Source organism: Microtus pennsylvanicus, chromosome 1 (assembly GCF_037038515.1).
Source record: "Microtus pennsylvanicus isolate mMicPen1 chromosome 1, mMicPen1.hap1, whole genome shotgun sequence".
NCBI classification, from domain to species: domain Eukaryota; kingdom Metazoa; phylum Chordata; class Mammalia; order Rodentia; family Cricetidae; genus Microtus; species Microtus pennsylvanicus.
In genome coordinates, this window is record NC_134579.1 from 52140735 (window position 1) to 52165999 (window position 25265).

The following is a 25265-nucleotide window of genomic DNA, read 5'->3' on the forward strand; positions in this document are numbered from 1 at the left end:
AATACAGCCATCATCAGCAAATAGGGAAAAGGACACGAAGGAGAAAAGGCAGCTGGACAGACGTGATTTAAGGTTCTTTGATTTCTACTGTATTACTTCACATACACAACTTTTTTTCTCTTTATCTAAACCTCGAATATATGCCAATTAGCTGTTTTGGGTTCTCAACTGTTTTACAAAGTAAAAGAATGCTGCCTTGAAAAAAAAATAGAAATTTTTTGACAAGAGAGTAAATAGAACCATAATTCTCTTGTTCTTCAATTTAGTTTTCAAATATTTGTTGCTATTGCTAGGTAGCAATGAATACACAGGGTAGTCATTTTTATAGGGATGTAATTCCTCTATTAATCAGTTTGGTTCTCTGTTTTTCAAGTTCTTAGATTTAATATCTTCCCTTATAGCAATCTCATTATCATATACAATGATTTCATAGCATAAAATTATAAACTCGGCAACTTCAAAGGTTTCCTAACACAAAGGTACCTAAACTGTTTGTAAAATCTGGGACCACAATTAACCAGATTTCTTATTTATGAATTAAATAACTTAGAAAACTTTGTGTTTGCATTTCATTCTTTAGTATAAGAAACAGCTCCCTCCATGGTTTGCATTCTTCACCACTAAAATTATTCTTCAAATTGAGTTTAAGAATCAAGAGGCATTTGGTTATAATACCATCTGCAAAATAATTACAATGAAAAAAATAAAATATTCATTTTCTCTTTGTATATCAGCAGTACAGATAAAGTTCTGGGGGGGGGGAGCAGAGGAGATGGTGCATACCTTTAATTTGAGCATTTGGGAGGCTGAGGCAGGAGGATCATGAGTTCAAGATCAGCCTAGGCTACCTATTTGAATCCCTTACTTGAAAAGAAGCTTTAATAACTTATAAAACTTAAGTCATAAACTATTATGAGCATATTTTCCTTTCCCAATTCTATATACAAACTGCATAGTCCAGTCTACAGCACTACTTGTTCATTTCCAAACTACTTATTAGACAATAATCTCAGTTATATGTGCATGTGAGAAAGTGATGGGCAAAGGTCTAAAGTTCAAACATAAAAGAACTAGTAGCTGGGTGGCAGCAGTGCACGTCTTTAGTCCCAGCACTCAGGGAGCAGAGGAAGGCAGATCTGTGAGTTCAAGGCCAGCCTGGTCTACAGGGCTATTTCTCGGAGACTACACTACAAAGAAAAACAAACATACAAAAAGGAATTAGTAATCATGTCAGCTATTCATTTCTTAAAACTAGGCAGGGATAGTCCACATAACAAATGGACTTGTGCTCAGGTAATTTATGTTAAACACATGCACCTATTGAAGGGCCGCTTGGAATTTTAAGCCTATTGTAATTTTAAACCTAAGTACATTCAGTCTCACTAAATAAAAGCAGAAGAGGGTTATTTTGAACATACAGGCAAACTGTCCCACCTGATCCTACTCCACTTCCAAAGCCACTCACAGAGTAACATTTTTGACCAAGTCATCTGTTTGGGGCAATGAAATATGAAAGACAATGGCATAGCTCACTCCACAGTCATTTTAAAGCTATGAATCTACAATCGCTGTTCTTTCAACCTTAAGGTTGTGTCTCACAAGGTAATGCTCCTTCAGTTTCGTTCCCTGAATAAAGCGCATGAGTAGCCATGACTGTGAACAAAAAAAAAAAAAATAACTTTTACCCTAACATACCATGAAAATTTGGGAACTCCATGTGGTGGTTTGAATAAAAATGGTTCCCACAGGTTCATTTGTTTGAATGCTCAGGGAGTGGAAGTATCTGAAAGGATTAGGAGGCGTGGCCTTGTCGGGGAGATGCATCATTAGGGGTGGACTTTGAGGTTTCAGGTGCCCTGCCAATTCCAAAGTCATTCTCTTTTCCTGCTGCCTGCTGGTTTAACTCTCAACTACTTCTCTGGCACCTTGTCTTCCCGTGTGTTGCCATGCTCCCTGCTATAATCCGAATGGACACTGAAACTACAAGCAAGCCCCCAATTAAATGCTCTCTTTTATATAAAAGTATCATGGTCATAATGTCTCTTCGCAGTAATACAACACTGGCTAAGACACGTGATAACGAAACATAACTTTGTCTAAGCTGACTGATGTTTCTCAGTTTACTAGACCCTGACATCCATTGTCAATTCCTAGATTACTCTTGATTTTGTATGTCATCCTTTCTGATTATTATTACTATATTTACGATGTATTTAAGATGTATATAAATACACATATAAATATAAATTTCACCTTAAACTTTATCAACAATTTAAATTTCTGTCTATTTCTATTTAGAGTCATTGTAACATACTTTTATTGCAAAAAATTAGTTCATTCATAAATCAAAGGTCACATGACTACTTAGTCAAACTTGATATAAAATGGCCTATTTATGGCTTAGTTTTCTGAATAGGTAAAATAAAATGTCCTGCCTTATTTTTTACATATGCTCTTATATGTAAAAGACTCGCTGACACAAATTTTTCTTTAGGCCTCCCTAAATTCTCCTTTGGATTAGCAATAAAAAACATACAGAACATTTTCCGATCAACTGTCAAATATCCCATATTGTAGCCTACTAACTCAGTAAAAGCTTGTGTTCAGACTGGCCTTCTCAAAGCCAGAATTTTTATCAGTAAAAATGAAACCTTAGAAGATGGTACAGTGTAGAGGAAAAACAATAACAAAAGCCTGCTCTTAATCATATTAAGATTTTGTTGGTGTTTAAATGTGCTTACAATAAATATATATTAAATAAAATTATATGCTTTTACTAGGTATTATACCCAATGACATTCAAAAGAATAGAAGCAATATACTTATGCTCCAGCATAAGAGTAACATCCAGTAATATACTTTAAAGTAGATGTAATTATTTTAGACATTTAATAGGCTACAAAAATGTTTTAGAACAGGAAAAAATTCTGGAAAGTTAAGTAAGTATCTTTCTTAAAAGCTGTGATAGGACTATGTAATATACTTGGTTATGTTAATTCGCACTAATTTCTATAACCTTAAAACATCTATTCACAACACAGTATTCATGTATCACTAATCATATACTCTATTCCAAAACTGGGAAAACTACAATATCATTATTACTAAAACTAACTTTAAAGTATTATTGTTATATTTTAAAGCTGATAAAGAACTTTTTTTCTAAAGCAAAAGTTTAGAAAATAAGTTTTGTACAAAAGGACAGATTGTGTTTCGAAGGATGATACAATTTTTCATGTGTACATTATTTTACAACCCCAAACTTTTCTTCATTAAGTATTTTCATACTTTAAGTGGTACAGCCACACACTTGTATATTATTGTCATTAGGTAATAATGGCTGCTGGTTCATCTTTTACCTAAGGTTAATACTATATGAAAAGTTGCTTCAAGACAGATTAACCACTTAGGTATCTGTTAGGTGTGCAATTTATGTCGAACTTCAACAGATTGGCTTGTACCAATAACGCAAGCTGTAATGAAACAAGAGATTTTGCAAAGTTAAAATTCATGATTCTATAAGAAGTTTAACTTACTTGATGAAGATTAAAATGCTACACCCAAAAACACTGACATGAGAAATTGTACAAGGGTCACACTTCCTGGATCAATATGGAAGGTGAATCCATCGAATGAGAAAAGGCTGAGACCAGCTCTGATAGCACATGGTTCTTGACTGCCTCACTGCTTCCAGGTATGTAAGAAAGATGCATGTCCAGAGCAGCTCTTACCAGTCAAGTCAAGACTTTCCATTGTGATTTCAATGGAACATCAGAACTTCCAGCTTCTGTGATGCAGCAGGATTCTGTGGGAGACACATAGCAAAGTGGTTAAAATGAGAGCCACAAAGACCTTTCAAACAAAGACCACACATCTCCTTCGGCCAAATAATCCCAGATAAAAGGTCAAATATCCCTTTGCTAACCACTGGTTTTTAGAGAAAATGACCCAAACTGTTTATCATTGACTTTAATATTTAAAAGACAGTCCCTACAATTACTCAAGGCAGAGTCAAGTTACCTAGACTCAGAATTATAGGCAATCAATTCCCCAACTTTGGCTAAAATGAAATGGACATTTACAGACAAACCTCCTGCTAGGTAAGGAAACTGTGAATTTGACATTCACACTAAATTCAAGTTACTTTTTTTTGTCCCAACTCAGCTAGAGAAACTTGAATTCTGTGGTACTGTCTTTAATTTCTTTAAACATAATGAATGAAATAAAGTGATACAAATGGACAAAAAAAAAACAGCGAAGAGTAATGGGTACAGATCAAACGGGACAAAATTTTTTTTTCTAACTATAAAATAACTAAGGAAATGGAAGATAGTCAAATAGCAACAAAAGATGAAGTCAAATGATACAGAGATTAAACAGAAGTACAGACATATTCTGAAATCATATTCTGTTTAAGAATCAGTTATTTCATGTTCTTTCTGAAACAATTTCTAGCTTGCTTCAGTGGTAATAAATCCATACTCAACTAAATAGGAAAGATGCTATACATATTGAATATTAATTACTGACTTAGAGCTCCTTAATCAGTTATTTTATGACTTATCTAAATGTTTTTTGCTTTGTTCTTAATCAGTCAACATGGATATGTAAGATACGGCTCTTCAATCAAATATCAAAAATGTGCTATAATTCAATGAAGTTATTCAGTCAGAAATCGATGATTGTCACTGCTATTAGCAGAGGAAATAATGGACATTAAATGATCTCATATTTTCACACCAGATACTACTGAGTCATCTCCAGATATTTGAAAATAATAAGGCTAAAATTTTTAAATCAGTCATTTTTAATAATATTTTTATTTGTTTGTTTGTTTTTAGAAACAAGGTTTCTCTGTGTAGCTTTGGTACCTGTCCTGGAGGTCCTCTTGTAGACCAGGATGCCTCGAACTCACAGAGATCCACCTGCTTCTGCCTCCCGAGTGCTGGGATTACAGGCGTGTGCCACCACTGCCTGGCATATTTTTAATTAAAACATTATATCATTTCCCCTCCTTCAACCCCTTCTATTCACCATCCGTTGTTCTATCTCAAATTAATGGCCTCTTTTTAATTATTACTATACACAGACATATATTCCTAAATATACAAACACAACATGCTCACTCTATATGATGCAACCTGTATGCATATGATGACCTAGAGCTGACTCCTTGCTATTGGATAAAACCACCATAATTCCTAACTACATTCTTGATGGAGGAAGGTCATTGGTTAAATAAAAAGAAGCTGCTTGGCTTTCATTGGTTAGAAGATAGGTGGAGGAGTAGACAGAACAAAACACTGGGAGGAAGAGGAAGTGAGGTCAGACTCGACAGCTCTCCTCTCCTGAGCAGACGCTTCAGAGAGACGCCATGCTACCTGCTCCAGGGAAGACGCACGCTATGAAGCTCCGACCCAGGATGGACTTAGGCTAGAATCTTCCCGGTAAGCGCACCTAGGGGCGCTACACAGATGATTAGAAATGGGCTAAATTAATATGTGAGAATTAGCCTAGAAGAGGCTAGATAGGAATGGGCCAAAGCAGTGTTTAAAAGAATACAGTGTCCGTGTAATTATTTCGGGGCATAAGCTAGCCGGGCAGGCGGCTGGGGTTTTGGGGACATAGCCCCGCCGCCGTTCCCTATTACTACACATTCTAAATATTTATCCTCATATCCACTGATAAGGGTAGTTCTCACCTACAAAGAAATCTCTCTTTTTGAGAGAGACCATTACAAAAATGTAAAACTGATAAAAATGCAGAAACCAACTGAGTTTGGGGTTCCCAATCTCAGTTGATATATCTATAACACAATTCCTGTACCTAAGGCTCAAGGACCATTGTGGAAGAAAGAATGGAAATATTTTAAGAACCAGAGGAACAGGAAGCTTGTAGTGAGAGTGTGTCTCCTAGAAATGTTAGGGAAGCTACACCCAACATGGCTACCTAAAAGAGACCTAAACTTAAACACTGAGGGACATGCTAAGAAAGAGAAAGTTCACGGGCTCCAATCCATAGACAAATAACTAGGGAATGCTGGGAGTGGGAAAGCCAGTTATTTTTAAGCTAACTACAAAGGAGATATTATATGTATATGTATAACACCAATGTTATATGTGTTATATATATTCTCATATAATATATATAAAAGAATGAATGATTTAGATATACATGAATATATCCAAAATAAATGTCTGTTTTAGGAAGTAAACATAACAGTCTCCAAAACTGAACAAATAAGTGGTATAAAAGTCTATATTTTCATAAGATATAAAAATTATTTTAAAATACTATTTTTAAAAAAATCTATAATCAGAAAAATAGCTCATATAAAAGGCACCAAAGTCAGAAGACCTCAGTCGCATCTACAGAACCCACATGTTGAAAGAAGAGATTCACACAAATCATCCTCTGACCTACACACACATACACACACAGAAAGAGGGAGGGTGGGGGACATTAGCCCTCATACAAGCGAACCCAATGGTGATTTGAATGTACCTTAAGTTCAAAGCCTAAGTAGGTTATTGTTTGAACAACCAAGTATCTACCTGTGTTTTCTGAGTCCTACTTAGGCTTCCTTTCAAGCCTACTCACCCCCACAGAACCTCAGAATTCTAACTTTTTCCATGGTCAGCTCCCATTGGCTCAATGGGTGTCCCTTCCACTTTCAAGACCTCTGCTCCACACCCAAGATTCTGCCTACCAGGGCAACCCTGATATAACACATCTTAACATCGATATGCTCTGAGAAGCTATCATGGCAAGTGAAAACACCGTCTATTAAATATATATTATTCACCTCTTATCACAAACAGCGTAAGTGACAAACCTATCCTAAGGATAGCTTAATCAACTGATGAAATATCCTGGAGTAAACAGCTTTCTGGTACAGTCCAGGCCTTGGGGAACTGTGTATTGAAAATCCTGTGATACTAGAAAATGTGAGGTCTCACTTCTTACCTTGAGACAGACCTCTAATTAGTGTTAATGTCCAGCATAGTATTCAAAGGTATATTATCAAAAAAACAAAACAAAACAAAAAACTTCTAAGCCATAATTGTACTATGCATCCCAATGTTGCTACTACTCAGTCAGTGCGGAAAGGATCCCAAGGTAACTATGCGCCCACTTATACAGAAGCATATTTATTCCCCATGAATGACTGCTTTTCTGATGTTTTCATCAATTCTCTGGATAATAGATTAAGCTAACCAACTCATTCTCATACATACCCCTAATTCAATCAAGTTCAATAAAAGTCATTCTGGACTGCAGTTATTTGCTAAGGAACAATTATACTCAAATTAAAAGAAATGGCTGTGCATGATACAATGCACGACACAGAGGCCTCTCCATTTATATAGCTCAAGAACAATAGAGTCAACCTGGTACAAAAGGAAACATTTTTTTCCAAGCTCCTGAAAACAGAAAACTCATGTTTTTACACATGAAAAAAGATAAAGGACGACTATGAAGCATCAGGTTTTTGAATTATTACGTCCAATGATGTTTCTGATTTGAAAGAGACAAAAACTCTACTGAGTCACTATAGTCTCTAAGAGCCAAAACAAGCCCACTCTACAATCTAAGAGTTCTAGTGCCTACCAGTCACTAAATCTGCTTAGCATCCACCAGTTTCCAAAATATATATATAAATTCCAATCTTTATTTTCAACACAGATTTTCTTTAAAAGACACTTCTTGTCTTGAGTTTTTACACAAATAAAATTTGTTTTCTTCAATTTACTTCTTTACATATACACTGCATGTTTATAGGTGAAATGAAATACAAACTCTATTTTTCATGTTTGTAACATATATTCATGTTTATTTTTAAAAAGTTTCCCCTGTCCTGTACATGTGTTTCCCCCTATTCTATATACTCTTCTAACCTCCTGAATCACAGCATTTGATGCATTCCATGGTTATGTAGAGTGAGGTTGTTAGGCCCACCGCTATGCAGTTTTAGCCAATGAATAGTATACCTTGGGTCACTGTGGTCTACCACAGACCAGAACTAGAAAAGGCATGCACTGATCTCCAGCTAAACCATTTACTGAAATAAAGTATCTTTATAAGGAGAGAGATTATCTCCAGGACACATGTATGTGTGTGCATGCATGAGAGTGGTAACATTAAGAAAGAATAAATAAACCCCTTCAGTTACTATTGCCTACCTGTCTTTTTATAGTTGAAGTCTAACCACAACTATTTCACAAGCATTTTTGGCCAGGCACCAGCTTTCAACTGGCATTACAAATGTCAACTATACTAAGAATGGAAATCTTTTAAAAGAACATGCAAATCTGATCTTGTCACCTTCCAATCTCCTAGCATTTTCTCATAACCCAGACCTTTTCCACTAAGAAACACTAAAAATGAGAATAAAAGCAAACAAGTTCCCCCTACATCTATCAGGAATTACAAAAACTGTCCATTTATTTACTTTACAAAAAGTTTCCAGAAAATATTAGCTAATATTGGCAAAATACTACATTCACTGTCTAATAGTGCCCTCCAGAAATGCCATAAGGAATAAATGGCAATTTTGCACCAATTACAAAATTGTGTTATAAAAACTATCTTCTACTTACTCATCTGTGAACAGAAGAGTAATCTTCCACTGTTTAAGAAATTAATGATCTATTACTATGTGTTAGCATAAAATGCATAACAGTCATACTGATGATATAGCTGATAAATTATGCACACAGAAAAGTCACACAATAATATAGTAATAGATAGTAAATAATAACATGGTAAGCAAACAATTTTATTTCAAAGTTAGAATGTCAGCTAGGGAGATAGCTCAGCCAGTACAATGCTTGTTTTGCAGGCATAAGAACTTGAGTTCAAGTCGAAGAAGTCAAGCTTTGGAAAAGAGACTTATAATTCTAGTACTACTAGGGAAGCAGAAGCAGCAGGGAACCCTGGTGCGCACTGATCAGCTAACCTAGCCACCGTGGTACACCCACACATGCAAGTGCACACATATGCAAACACATGTACATGAGAGCGCGCACACGCATGTGCACACACACCAGTTGGTATGCACACAGTGACTGCTATGCTATGCAGGAGAAGGATAAAAGTAGAATCTGAAGTAGAGGTGGCAGTCAGAGAGGATGGAAGAGAGTGGAAGAGGGGAAGGATGAGCAATAGTGTTCAACACTAGGAGCACGGCTTGCAAGACGTATTAGAAAACATAGGAGGCAGACCTGACTACAGCAAAAGTCCCACATCAGAAAGTAGAACATGAAATGTAGACAAATAAGAAAACAATCTTTTCTTGTGCCCCAAATCTCCTAAATGGCAGGGTACGGTCACTTGCATAGAACTGTGTTAAATCTAGCAGTCTATCAGTCTGAGGCATATCATGCAAATGTAGGTCAATTCCAAAGTCTCTCAGGTTCTCTATTCCTAAATAAATAAATAAATATAAAACCTGGCATAGCATCCTTATGTTCAGAACTGTCAGGAAGTGATATAAATGCAAAGTGTTTACTATTCAATGAGTCTCAATAAGCGTTGTCTTGGTAATCTCATCATGGAGTTAATACCAGAAGTTAGAAAAACACCCAATGAAATAACACTGTGAAAACATTGAGGTTTGCTTTAAATATTCTCAGAATCTGCATGCAGAATGAATTGCTACTCTCTCAAATGGTGTTTCCCTGTAGGTCCTATTTTAATTTCAGTGGCTTCAGCATATGTTTAATTCTGACCAGTCTAAGTAGCCACTTTTTACTCCTACCAATTTCAGTATACATTAACTGATTTGATAATATGAATATTTTATCATAATTATCATTTTCCATGAGATTACTGTTTCAAGGAACACAGTAGAACTATGAATTTCTATAGTTCCTATAAGTAGATGTGGAAAATGACCAGGTATTAGTCCACACAAATGGCTTGGCAGGGAGGCGCTGAATGCCACTTTATGTGCCTATGAATTGTACAAATGTGCCTTTGACCTTCTCAGGGAGGAGAAATTACACATTTCAGGCAGATTAAGTTTCACTTCTAGCAAGAGCATAAAACCATACTCACCAACAGCTATGTCAGGAATACTGACAGGGAACCACCAGGTACTTTACAGAAACTCATTAGCTCTATGGCACTGAGCACAAAGCAGGAAAGTAAATTGTTACTATAATCTCAGCCAAACTATCTGACACACACTAAGAATTCACACCTGTACCTTTAGGAAGGGTTCTACAAGTGAATCCCACTGGTGAAACCTTGACTTCTACCCAAGACCTCGTCCTTTGACATAAGAAAGAGTTCCCATGGCTGCTTTCACTTCATCAATTTCTTTTCTTATTAAGAAATTAGTCAAAAGTCACAAGATAAAAAAGAAAGTCAAGCAATCAGCAATGTATGTTATTTTAAATAAGAAATGGTCTGTCCTAAAAAGTAAAGGGCATTGGTCTTTCTCATTTCCCTTTATTACTAAATTAAATTATACAGATAATTTTAAAATACAAAATTATAATCAAAATTATGTGATCTTGTTTAAATAAAGTGCATTTTTTATTAAAAAAATCATATTGTTGACATAGAGAAATCAAGCTAGAATTTACTAGGGAATGCCTCTGCTGGCTTTTCACAGTGCAGAGGGTGCCAGGCAGGATGCTGGGGAAGACATCAATGGTCTCACCCATGCTAGATCCTGCATACTGCAATATCAACTGGCCAGTCATGATACACCCACTGGTACAATAGTGGCATGACCATTAGGGGAGTAACCAATCACTTTGTGATTGGATTTGAGGCTTGCTCCATAGGAAGGAATTCATGCCTGGTACCGTAAATCTGGACAAAGGCTCATGCTGGGGAAATCACAGGTCCTAGAGGAAACTTACTACTGATGTCTTCCTAAATAGCCATATTATCAAACTGTTTTTTAAATATTTATGTTTATATTCATAGATTGGTGCTTCTCTTAACTTTGGTCAGATAACCTCATTTTTAAGTAGTCAGCAATTAATGTGGAAACTTATAACTGGTCTACAGGCAAAGAGGAGGTGAGAGACGAAAGCTCAGTCCTAAATAAGACATCTTTATCACCTCATCACCCTAAAAGGTTCAGGGAATACAGAGGAGAGGAGAAGAAGGAAGAGAGGAAAGGAGAGGAGAGGGAAAATGAGAATGAAAATGAATAGAAAAGAAATGGAGAATGGGGAGGAAGATTCGAAATTGTCTTATAAACAGGACATGGTTATTTCAGTCACAAACTCACAGCTGCTGCGGTTACCTGCATACAGACTGAACAAGATCAAGAGAGTCAACATTCCAGTATAAATGGAGAAGAGACCCACAAGACCACACCTCTAGCTGAAGAGATACTGGAAGTTGATGGCTGCTTGTAAGAGGCTTATGCTCCAGTGAACTATTCCACACCCATGTAGGTAAAGGTATCACTAATTAGACTTGGTGTGTTACTAAAAAGAAGATATAAACACAGGAAGAGGAAGTATGAAGCAGGAATTCCAGAGAAAAAGGGAGATTGGGCATGGATAAGCTGGAGACAGTTTATATACATATATGAAGCTGTCAAAGAAAATGTTTTAAGTATATTGTGATATTCAGAAGAACAAAAACTCCTCTACTATCCATAAAAAAAATCTTTGTACCTTTTAGCTGTATATGGCAGAAAGACTCTTGCTCCTGTCATGTTATAACCAGCGGAATATTCCTGATATGAGCACAAGAGCAGTCTACTCCAAAATAACAATAACACATGGTGAATTCAAGATGCTACCTTCTGAAGGAATGTACTCACAAATGTGTGTGTGTGTGTGTGTGTGTGTATACTGATTGATGTAAACAAACAAAAAAGTCGCACCCGACTTTGAACATACTTTTAAGTGGAATCTCTGTAGTTTGTGAAGGTAATTACAGTACTTGAGTTGCTTTTATATAAATAGTCACAACGAATCAAAGAGCTGATTACTGTTATAAATATTTATACATAAAATCACTAATGTATACTAGCACTTTGTTCATTAAATTTGTGTATTATCTCATATGAATCAAGCTCTTTTCATATATACTGCATACAATATTTGTAATACAAGGGTTTACACATAAATAAAACTTCAAACTGCTGATCTCTAGGATGACACAGAATCCAATGACAGCATGACCTGTTACATAAAAGCAACTAAAGTATTTCTTTTTTAGAGTGAGAGTAAGAGGAATTTAAAAAAAAAAAAAGAACTAATAAATGTACTTTTCTCAATCTTGGCTACATCAACTAAAGCTTTTCCAGTGGTCTGAAACTGTCAGAACTTGCTGTGACATATAACTATAACCAAACTTCAACTATATCTTGGAGTGAAGAGTAACATGTAGGATCCCAATTTTGATATCTGGTTCGTAGATTTCAATGAACCTAGTGAATATCAAGAGTGTCATATTACAACTTGAGACTCACTCTAAGTATACTATGAGGCAGACTTCAAGGTCAAAATTCAAGTCTACTTGTTTAGAGTTAAATCTGCAACACAATCTGATACTGCTGATTAGAAAGATTTTATCTTTATCTCACACTCCACTCCAATTACCCTCCTTCCCCCCAAGGCAACCACTTGAACATGATCACTAAGTTCTCTGTACGCGTGCTCATTCTGCAGAACTGAGCAAGGCGCGCGATGTGTCTACCAGCAGTGCGGACGAGCCACACTGTTAACAGGAAAACTCTAGGTTTCTCTTTGGAAGTTCCAGACTAACAGACATTTCATCTGAACTAAAAATCTTCAACTGTGGAGTATGCAGACTATAAATAAATCTACTGATTTATAAGTAAGCACAGATATTTTATCTGTTTATAACACTAAAAAGTAACACATACAATCTAAGCTAAATAGTGCCAAGTGGGATGAATAAGCATCCAATGGAAGAGGACGGAGGTGCCTACTTTAACAGAAAGGAGATGTAAAATAAGATGCAAATGGATCAGCTTTGTACAGTCCCTCAAAATAAGCTGGATTTAGCAAATACACTTTCCAGCAAAGGGAAACAAAAGCCCATTTTACCCAGTGTTGCAGATGTCAAAGGAGAAAGTAAAGAACTCAAAATGCCTCTAGAGCAGATCACTGGTAGGTAATGGAAAGCCCCGGGACCAGAAAGTTTGAAGAAAGGTGTTGTTTATATATTTCTTTGGAGTCTCATAAGATAATGGCAGCATATATAATTTTATTTAGTGATTTCAGAGCTTAAAATTAACTTAATTAGCACCTATTTCTAGCAGGAAATTTGAGATACTCAATATTAAGACTTAATAACTATCAAGCTTGTCCAAAAAGTAAAGTGAGTTGATACTGAATATTCCTCTATCAGTGGAAATAGGTAAGCAGAAATATAGTAAGTTATTATTACATGAAAACTCATACAGAGAACAGGTCTCAACTCTGAGATCCAACGATTTCAAAATTATACAATTTTCAAAAATCAAAGTAAAAGAACTAGAGGCCTGGACACTTGTAATCCATTATACCTAAGAGAAGCAGTGCCTAGGAAACCCCTGTCTATTCTGAGTACAGAAAAACATAAAAGGGAGATCCAGGTAACTCACACTTTATATCACAGTTAATATTAGTATTAATCAAATTGTTGAAGATACTATGAATTGATCATATGCCTGTCTCGACAGAAATAAGTTTTCATACATATGACTTCATATTAATATAATTTCAGCAACATAGCCTTATGTTCATTGTTGCAACAAACTAAAGCAAGATTAACACAAGAGAGTCAAGTAATAGTACTATTAACTATTGTCATTAAACTGCCCTTTGGAAACCAGGGCACTTTATGGACAACAGACTCTACCAGAAAATATTACATAGGAGGCTAGAGAGATGTCTCAGCAGTTAAAGAGTGCTTGTTCTTTAAGAGTACCCAGGTTCTGTTCCCAGAATCCACATGGTGGCTCACTGTCCAGAACTCTAGTTTCAGGAATCTGACTCCCTCCTCTGATCTCTGCAGGAACCAGGCATGTACATGGTCCACATACATAAATTCATACACATAAAACAAATGAAAAAATTATTACAGTAACTGATATAAGCCTTCTTACCCCTTTTATATATTAAGAACACAGTGCTACCAATTGATATAGATATACTTTTCAGTTATACAAATAAGAGGAAAACCTCTCTGGAGTACAAATTAAATGGGTAAATCATTCACACAGGCTTTCCTGCATAAAACGGTTTTGTATTTTTTTAAACTAGTATTTTATTAATGTCCCCAAAGAACAAACTAATTATAAGACAGCAAAGGATTTGTCATTTACATTTGATGAAGGATTTATTTTCTAATTTGTACCTTACGGACACTGGCTCACACTTTCATCTCATTACCTCTTAAAACTTGTCTTCCTGAGTATTTTTAGTTTAACTTTCGAGGAACAGAATGCACCCCAGAACTGAAGATCATGAGGTTAATATCTTGGTAGGATTAACATGCTTTATAATTGTCCTCCTGAGAGATATTTCCCCCCACAGAGAATATTTCCTTACACTTAAAATTCCACAATAAGGATAACTAAGTATCCCATGCCCCAAATGACAATTATTGTCTGGTGTATTAATGAGTATTGTAAATGAAGGTAGAAAATGGCTCTGAGGCTACCCAACTTATTTAACAGTGGCTTTAAAAACCAAACAATCATTCCACATTACTGCCTGGCAGGTAAACACTCAGTACTAAGAAGGGACTGCCAGCTACAATGATTCATTTGTGGGGTTCATTTTTGACTTCATATTAATGCTTTGCTACCAACTATTTTTAAAAAGCAGGCATTTATATCTTCATATTCACACATCGAGTCGCTTTCCAATGATGGGGTACACAGGTTCCTCTGCTGTCACTAGATTTCACTTGTGTCTGTTTCCTCCTCGTTAACAATGAATTTGCACTTCAGTTTCCGTCTATGAAGAGGAAGTGCTAAAGGACAACGCTACTCAAGAACTGGGGACCTTCAGCTAAAGGCCCCAAAACATGCACCCTCAGCTCTGCAAGCTCAGTAGGAAGAGACCCAAATCTGAGCAGGGAAAGACATGCGCAGCTGCTTTAGAAATTGCAGGCTTTCAGAGCTCAAATCAAACATTTAAAAAGTAAACACTTCACAATTATAACAAAATCAAAACACTTCTTTCAAGTGGGGAAGAGCAAGGAAGTAAAAATACTGTTTTTGAGAACAGAATTGACTTTCCCTATAGAATTTTTTCTATATGATAAAGATATGCTGTTTCTAGGTTCTAACACGTTGAGTTTCTAACTCTTTTTCCTTGTCTGTTCCTACTCTACTTGCATAAAGGAAATGTTCTGAAAGCAAGTTTTCAGATTAAAACAGCATAAACTATGTATCTAAAACAAAGAAATTGTACCACTTACGTACTTTTAAATGATTTATGTATTCACTTGCAGGGGGGAGGATGACATGTGTGTGGAGGTGAGAACAACTTGGCAAGAATCTTTCTCTTTTGGTTCTCTTGTGGGTGGAACTCAGGTCCTTAAGCTTGGCAGCAAGCACCTTTACGTGCTGGGCCATCTCCCCAGCTCACATTTTAAGAATTTCAACACAATAAAAATCAATAGATGTTATTTTAATGGCTGGCTTTGAATTTAGGATCCTCCTACTTCACTCTGTTTCCACAGTAGCTAAGAGCACATGTTGCAAGTTCTTTGATTACACTGTGTAAAGACATGCCACTGTGATTGGTTCAATAAAAAGCTGAATAACCAATAGCTAGGCAGGATTTTCAGGACAGAAAGAACACAGGAAAGAAGAAGGTAGAGATGCCATGAGATGCAGACCTAGCAATGTCACCACTATGGAGGGAGGTAATAAAGGCAGCAAAGAAGTCAAGAGAAATGGGTTAATTTAAGTTATAAGAGCAAGTCTAAGTTATTAGCCAAGCTTTCATAATTAATAAGTAGTCTCTGTGTGGTGATTTGGGAGCTGGTTAGCAGGACAGAAAAAGTACAGGTTAAGCACAGGCAAATGCAACATCTTATTTTTGGTTTTAGTTAAATTTCAAAATGTTTCCTACTGTTTTATTCATTCTATTATTATACCACTGAGATTGTTAGAGTTCATTAAACTAGGTGAAAAGAATCACCTAAAAGAGCACAAGAAATTTACTCATAAAAATTGTACAAGAGCTGGGCGATGGTGGCGCACGCCTTTAATCCCAGCACTCGGGAGGCAGAGGCAGGCGGATCTCTGTGAGTTCGAGACCAGCCTGGTCTACAGAGCTAGTTCCAGGACAGGCTCCAAAGCCACAGGGAAACCCTGTCTCGGAAAAAAAAATTGTACAAGATACATAAACAAGAGATAAGCAATAACAATTTCACCTATTCACTTTTTCTCTAAGAAGCTGCAACAAATCAGTTCTATATTTTGGGATCAGACTTTAAAAGCTGACGTAAGGAATTGGGTAATATGTCTTATTTTCATCCCAATAGAACAACACAAAAACTTGTAAAATATACATGACCTGTATGTGCATTTAATTTTCATTTATTTGATTCAGTGATTCAACTCACTACCAATTTAACTCAAAAAAATGTAGACTACATTATATCTTTTCTAGTTATTCTAGTTAAAACTGCTACAGTGAACATTTTTTTCATGAAAATTTTAAACTATGGAGCCCTCCAGTGGCCAAATATGGATAGATAGATAGATAGATAGATAGATAGATAGATAGATAGATAGATAGATAGATAGATAAGATAGACAGACAGACAGACATATATCAATAATGTGTCATGACAGATTGATGAGTGTATGAGATAACATTTCTTTATGGACTAGTTTTCATTCGATATGTGAAAAGAAAAACATCTCAGTTAATAAACTACTTGAAAAGACTCCAAATGCAGTAATGTGATAGGCATTTCCAGTGCTGTAATATTTTTGTTATTACTATGAGAAAAAACATTGCATTAAAAATACTTAATATTAATATGGGTATTTATTTAAAAAGAAAAAACTCTTTCAGATACTAAAAATAAAGCAAGACATTAAGTAGGAAAATTGTGGGGATTTGACAACAAATAAAAATGAATCATATATTCCTGTTATGCATTATTTTCTAAATAATTGAATGAGTTATCTTCAAATAAGCCATACGTCTATCACTGCCATGGAAATATACTGCTATAGTTTGAAATTGGAATGACCTCAGAAGGTTCATGTATTTATGGCTTGATACTTAGCCTGGTGCAGCTAGGAGCTAGTGAAACTCTTAAGAGGCAGTGCCCAGGAGGAGGTTTCCAGTCTTGAGGCCATGCATTATCAAGCTCAGCTTACTTTTGGAATTTAAAGTCCAAAAATCTCTGCTCGAAAATCTTTTGCTCACCTGTAAAGCAGGATCAAAAATGTTACACTTTTATGAATATGAAGTGAAGATAAATAAGAATCACACTGTACAGTTCCCAACCTATAAGTAGTACTTAATTATGCGGTATCATTTTCACAAAGGCAGGGTCATACTGAAATAAGTGGAACTTAAGCTTTGCTTTCACAATCCCTTCCAAACACTGCACCTAATTTCATATCCATAGCCTCCTTTAAAGGGGTCTCCAAACTGTTCAGACCCCATAAACTCTGAGTCTCCTTCTGGTCTTCCTTTCTGGTAATGAAGCCCAATGCAAGCCCAGCCCAGTGGGCTTCCCTTCTGTGTATGAGAGAATAGCACACTCTGCCTTATCTATCCTACTACAAATAGTTATAAAACTTTACAGATTGCACATAGCAGCTAAAAGTCACTGGAAAACAGGAGAAGAATAAACTTTGAAGGACCATTTTCTCAATTCTCTCGTGTGTTTGGGCTCTGGTCTTTCTGTAGTGGCAGGAGGAAGGAGAAAACCAGAAACCACAGACACAAAATCTGCAGGAGGGAACCTTCATCTGATTGGTGGAACACTGGTCCCAGGAGGGTGAGGCAAGCCCCTGTTGCTTTGTTCTCTTATCTATGTACTGCTTATCCCCAGACAGGTACAGTCATGAGAACTGCATTGGAACCTCATGGTAATTAAAGACCATAGCAGATCAGAAACAAGGTCCTAGAGAGAGGGAAGAAAGGAAAGGGTTCGGGAAAGTGATTCCTTCAAGCTCCTAATTTTCGGTCTCAACCATGCAGGTGTGCTCTGATTCTAAATAATTCAGGTTTTTATACAAAAACTGAAAAATGAACTCTAAGACAGATGATCCTATTTCAAAGTTGCCACTGCAAGTTCAAGTAAGTGGGCAAAAGCTGAACAGACTATGATATGGGAACTGATATGGGAAGAATTTCAGAGGGCTGCTCAGAACTTGAATCCTCTACTGAGTCAACTATCTATTGAAAGGAAATTCTCGATATTTCACAGAGGATAATTTAAAAGGATTCCACTGTCTACATAACAGAGTAACAAGCATGTCTAGAATAAAAGCCAAAATTAATCAATACAAAGAAACTAGAAAGATCTTAAGTTGTGCAGTGAGCCAATCAACTGATACCAGTCAGAAATAACAGATAAGAATGATCTGACAGACGTTTTTGAGGAAGCCCTCCCTATAAGAATGTTCTCATGGGGCTGGCACGTGAGTCAGCAGTTAAGACACTTGGGCTCTTGCAGAAGATCTGGATTTGGCTCCTAGCACTCACACAGTGGCTCACAACCATCTATAACTCACTTTCTTCTGACTTCCACAAGAACCAGATACACACATGGGTACATACGTGTGTGTGCAGGCAAAAATACTCAAACATGTAATTTCTTTTAATTTTAAGGATGTTTTAACAAGGAAGGACCAATATTCTGGAAAAGGGTAGACCAGTAGAAAGAACTTAAGAATAAAATAACTCGGGGAAAGTGTGGCTATTAGTAACCACAGAAGCCCACTCTTAGATATTAATTTGGATAAGTTAAAGCTCATGGCATACAAACACCTACATATAAGCGTTTATAGTGTTTGTAATTAGAATTACCATAAATTGAAAACAGCTCGATGGATAAACAGATAATTTCCTCTTTGTATAAATAATGTATTTCTCTATGTGTATATGTAAGTGTATATGTGTTTGAGTATATGTGTATATGTTTATGTATGTACTGCAATACTGCTCAGCACACATACAAAAATTAGACTGGATATATGCAAAAACGTAGATAAATCGCAGGTACTATATAAAGTGAAAGAAGTCAATTTGAAGAGCAAGCTACCATATGATTCACTTCATATGACATAAAATAACCCATAGTCATGAAGACTAGACAGTGGTTACCAAGAGTAAGGGTAGGAGGATCGAGTGACTACAAATGAGCAATACGAGAGAATTTGAAGGAGGTTAATAAACTTCTTTAAACTTAACATTGTGTTACTTTCATATGACACCTATATATATTCACGTTCATAGAGCTAAAGTCAACTTTACTAACAACTAACTTAAACTATAAAAAGCTTTCAAAGCCCAAATTTTCTTTTTTTGTTGTTGTTATTTATTTATTTGTTTGAGTTGTGGTTTTTACCAAGGCAATGCCCAAGGTTTTAAAAAGACAGAAGTTAAGTTTCTGGAATGTTTAGGAATAAAGGCATTTATAAGGAATACATTGCTTCAGATGATTGACTAGAGTGTATTTGGCCCACTGACCTTAAGGCTAGTGGAACTGAGTGAACTGCTATGGTGCTGAAAATGACTTACAAAGGTGTAATCCTACCAAATATATTTCTTTTTCCACTGTACACTCAAAACCAAGACCAAAATAGCACACAGAGAGAAAAATCAAAGAATACTATGTCACTCACTGCCTGTCATCAGGCGGTAACTCAGGTCTTCAGCAGAAAGATATCTAAATTACCAGAGGAGAATCTCTCTGTCTTTCAAAGATCCACTGCAATGTTAAGAATTCCACCTGGAATTCTAAGATGTGCTCTTTTTAATCTATCCATAAAAGTGATTTTATAGTCTTTGGTATATTGAAAAGATGAGGGGGTTTTACTTTCAAAATAATGGGGAAAAGTGTATGTGTCCCTACTCTTTTCACTAAATACAATGAAAAAGCAAGGCTGTAGTGGTGCACGCCTTTAATCCCAGCACTGGGGAGGCAGAGGCAGGCGGATCTCTGTGAGTTCGAGACCAGCCTGGTCTACAGAGCTAGTTCCAGGATAGGCTCCAAAACCACAGAGAAACCCTGTCTCAAAATATAAATAAATAAATAAATAAATTTTAAAAAATGAAAAAATGCTAAACAACACACCTGGAAGGCTGGGAGAAGAGACTTCTGAATTTAAGGCCAGGTTAGGATACCTAGTGACTTCAAGATCGGTCTGGGCTACATAATGACTCCCATTATCAACACACACACACACACATACACACACACACACACACACACACACACACACACGATTCTAAAAAGAAACCCACTGATGGGTTCTCTGTTTTCCTTTTTCTTTTTCCCTCATGTCTTCTAGTCTTGAAAGTGAAGAAGCTGATCATCCAGAAATGCCAACAAAGTAAAGGCCCAAGGGCCCAACAAAACTAGCTTTTCCTAGCCAAAGAACCAATGGAGAGGCAGTAGAGCAACTCAGAAGATTAATAATTATTGCAGGAAAGCCAAATGTCTTACAAGAAAAGAAAAAAAAATCTGTGGCCCCACATTTACTACTGCTAGATAAAACCAAGTACAGAACACTTAGACTTCCGCCCTTGACTGACTGACTATAAAGGTAAGCCACAACCCACAAACTGAAGCAGTGCAGAGAAAGACACGTAGGAATTAGGAATTTGAACCCCGCTATTCACATATATAGTCAGGGCGCACGCCTTTAATCCCAGCACTCGGGAGGCAGAGGCAGGCGGATCTCTGTGAGTTCGAGACCAGCCTGGTCTACAGAGCTAGTTCCAGGACAGGCTCCAAAAGCCACAGAGAAACCCTGTTTCGAAAAAAAAAAAAGACAAAGAACTTCTAGCCACCTACCTAAGAATAATGCCTCCCTCTCTGTGTCTGTTTGCATGGAGTAACAGGCAGCCTAGTGGACAATCAAAATGTTGGCTACTGCTTAGCAGTAGTAAGGTAACTCCCCATTTCCCACCCTAGTCCACCGCATCAACAAAAGCCAGACAGACAGCAAAGGTGAAGAAGCCCTTCTATCCTTTCTAGCAAGGATGTAATCAATGGAAGCCTGAGAGGGTGGGAATTCCTTGCAGAGCAGTAACTCAGGCCCCTGTCTTCTTCATGTGTCACTGGAGGACAGAGGGAGTGAAGCTGTCTCACCATGCAGTAATGAGATGGTTTCGCTCTTCTTACAGCTAGGTCACTGTTGGAGATTACAGAAAGGATTTCAGTGAGAGCCACAGCACTGAAACACATCAAAGTATCCAGATTTCAACCACATAAACTATATCAAAACAAAGAGCATCTCCACTTAAATAATGTGAGAGTTGAGATTGAGAGACATGTTAGGATTAAATATAAAATGCTCCAGTGACTAACTGTGAATTTGACTGAAACAAATGAATACAAAATATAAAAAAAAGGGCCAAATAAAAATTCTGGAACTGAACAGCAAAGTAAGTTAACAAATGTGTTTAGCAGTTGAATACAGAAGTCAGAGAAAAGAATAATAGAATAAAAATTACCCGATCTGAACAAAAAATAAATAATACCTTTTTAAAAACTAAACAAGGCTTCAGGGAAATTGTGGAACAATAATAAATAGATCTAATCCAGAAAGGAGGGAAGAAGTAAGAGGACTGTAAAATAATGACAGAAAAAAATTCCATGTTTGGCTACATCCCATCCCTCTCCACACACAAATACTGACTCATAGTCAAACTTCTGAAATTAATCATCTCTCCTTCTCTCAAAGAACGGTTCACAGTACAACAAATTTCTTATCAAAACTCACACAAGACAGAAGCTGTGCAATTTTTAAGTACTGAAAGAATTATAGACAAACCTAGGATCCCACACCTAGCAAAAGTATCCTTTGGGATGGCAAGATACTGTCAGCCTCAGACAAAAATGAATTCAGAAAAATGTTTAACAGTAGACTTACCCTAAAAGGATAGATAGAGAAATTCAATAGACATACAGAGAAAAAAAGAAATAACACTGGAATATGAAAAAGAAATACCTTGAAACGTGATAACAAAACATAAATAGTAAGGATGCCCTCAATCTTTTTTTGAGTTTTCTACGTTATGATAAAATCCTATGACTGTCTAAAGTGTTTCTAAATGAATATGGAAAAGTATTTAAGAATTTAATTTAAGAAATGGCTCAGTCGTTAAGTGAATCGGATATTCTTTCAGAAGACCTGGCTTCTATTCACAGTACCCATTGGTGGCTCAAAAACATGTCTAACTCCAGTCCCGGAGGATTCAATGCCCTCTTCTTGCCTCAACAGGTGCTGCATGCAAGAAGTGCATACACAAACATGCAGGCAAAATACTAACACAATAAAATAAATCCTTAAAAATATTACAAATTATAAAATAAATGCAAAGGGAAATAAATATAATAATTAAAATAGATCCACAGACATTAAAAGTGGAATGTAACTATATGATCTATTAGAGAGGGAGGGGAGGGAGGAGGGGAGGGGAGGAAAGTGGGAGGAGAGGAGGTGAAAATTTTCAACAAAAAATAAATTAATTTAAAAAAAGAAGCTTATTTCAAAAAGACGGAATATCACCATAGAATCTTCGTTCGGCAACGGATGGAGATACAGAGACCCTCATCAGAGCAATGGACTGAGCTCCCAAAGTCCAGTTGAAAGGCAGAAGGTGGGAGAAGATGAGCAAGGAAGTCAAGACCACAAGGGATTGATCCACCAACTGAGGCAGTGTGCTTGTTCTAATGGAAGCTCACCAAACCCAGCTGGACCAGGTCTGAATGAGCATGTGATCAAACCAGACTCTGATTGTGGCTGACAATGGGGGCTGACTGAGAAGCCATTGATAAAGGCACTGGGACTTGTTTTTACAGCATGTTTTGGCTTTTTGGGACCCTAGTCTATTTGGATGCACAGCTCCCTAGGCCTGGATGTGGTGGGGAGAGCCTTGGACTTCCCACAGGGCAGGATTCCCTGCCCTCTCTCAAGCAGGGTGGGAGAGGGAGGAGGGGGTGTGGGGGAGCAGGAGGGGATTGGAAGGAGGGAAGGAAATGTAAATAATTGAATGGAAAAATAAAAATTAAAAAAAGATGATGACAGGTAAATTAAAAGTAAATGAAAAGAAATATTATGCTATATAAAGATCCCTCAAAATATAATAAGAATACTACTTTAATCAGATAACATACTTCAGAACAAAGGCAATTACAAGAGACAGGGACATTATACATGACAAAAAGATCATAATCTCTACAAATATGCCAACCCTAAACAAGTGTAATATTAAGAATGTACAGAACTGAAACCATTTACAGGCAAACCTACAACAAACAACAGTGAAAAACAGCAACGCTCTTATTCAGTCATTGACAGAACAATTAGGCAAAAAATCAACATACACAATAACTCAGTGATCTTATCAATCAACAGTTATCTCATTGACCTTTACAGACTACTTACTTGACCCAACAGCAGTAAATATACATTACTTTTCAAATGTCCAAGAAACACATAACAAGACAGTTCAAATTGATACACAGACTTAAAACAGTTCCAATAAAAAAGATCCCAGTAAAATTTTTGTAGAGGCAGTAGGTACACCAATTTTTTTTCAGATTTTAAACAGAAAGCCAAAGGAATTGGGATAGCTAAAAACAATTAAAAAATAAAAGAAATAATAAACTTCCTTGATTTTAAGACATGCAACTATAGCAATTAAGAATGCATATCAGAAACATCTAGAACAATAAAATAATAGACAACCCCAAAATAAACTCACACAAATAAAATTTTTGTAGAGGCAGTAGGTACACCAATTTTTTTTTTCAGATTTTAAACAGAAAGCCAAAGGAATTGGGATAGCTAAAAACAATTAAAAAATAAAAGAAATAATAAACTTCCTTGATTTTAAGACATGCAACTATAGCAATTAAGAATGCATATCAGAAACATCTAGAACAATAAAATAATAGACAACCCCAAAATAAACTCACACAAATATTCTTATCTTATTTTTAAGGAAGGTAACGAGAAAAGTAACAACAGCTTTCCAAATAAATGGCATTGGAGTAAGCAGATATCCATGGAGACAGACACAGATTTTATTTAATTAATTAATTAATGACAAAAGAATGTACATGAATGTTGGTGGCATCTTTACTCATGATGGTTCCATATTCAAAATACCCTGCATGTTTTAAGAAAATTAATAAACTATGATATCTCCAGAATAAGGAATACTAGTCAGCAATAAAAAAGGAACTGCTGATACACACACAATTTATATGACTCTCCAGAAAGTAGTCTGACTCCACAAGTCAGTCTCAAGAGACTACTCACCTACTATGTAACTTTATTTCTAAAGCAGTTTTGAAATGACAAAATACAGACAGGAACAGACATTGTTTCCAAGGAGCTGTAAAGGACTAAGGAAAAGGGAAGTGAATGTGTCTATAATGACAGGGGTCCCTGGGATGCTGGAAAGGTTGTCTGTAGTATGCAGGGACTCTGTAAGCCATGTGAAATAAGTGACCATGGGTGGAACCCAAGCGGCAGGCATAGGAAATATCTGCATTCTTTCTTATAACCACATGTAAGTCTACAACTACCACGATAAACAATCAACATAAACATACAGCAAAACTAGTAAGAAGCAATTATCAAAATGCCGTTCTGTGCTGTAGGCTGTGTCCTTAGCAATGCCTTGGGCTGAAGTTCCCCAGTCAGCCTTCATTATTCTATTTTCCTGAGTTGATCTGAGGGCTTCAGGTATCACATGCGGATTATTGTCAAATTTGTATTTCAAGCCCATTTCTCTCTTCCAAAGCCCAGACATATTTTACTTTTAAATGAGTACTTCAACCTACTTATCTCACAGACACTTCAATATTGGAATTTAAACATACCGTGTTTCCCCTTAAAGCCCCGGATGTACTTCTCTTGGGGCTTCCCCTGCTTCTGTAGTTGTCACTTGCTATGATCTGAAGGCTTACATACATCTAAAATTTTTATGTTGAAATCCTATTCCTTGAGGTGAGGGATTTTAGGATAGGGTCATTGGAAGAAGAAGTCAGGAAGGCAGAGAGCTCATGGATACATTAGTGCCTTCACTTGTTAAAAGAACTCAAAGAGC

At 36.5% G+C, this 25265-nt stretch overlaps 1 protein-coding gene across 7 annotated transcripts in view; it reads right to left on the reverse strand.

Moving 5' to 3' along the window:
- Bbx (BBX high mobility group box domain containing) overlaps positions 1-25265 on the reverse strand; it is a 236282-nt gene that overhangs the window by 134878 nt on the left and 76139 nt on the right. For all 7 annotated transcript variants that reach the window (XM_075964232.1, XM_075964222.1, XM_075964175.1 and 4 more), the window contains exon 3: positions 3732-3805. The gene's annotated coding sequence lies outside the window, so the exon portion shown is untranslated. The remainder of the gene's footprint in view (positions 1-3731; positions 3806-25265) is intronic.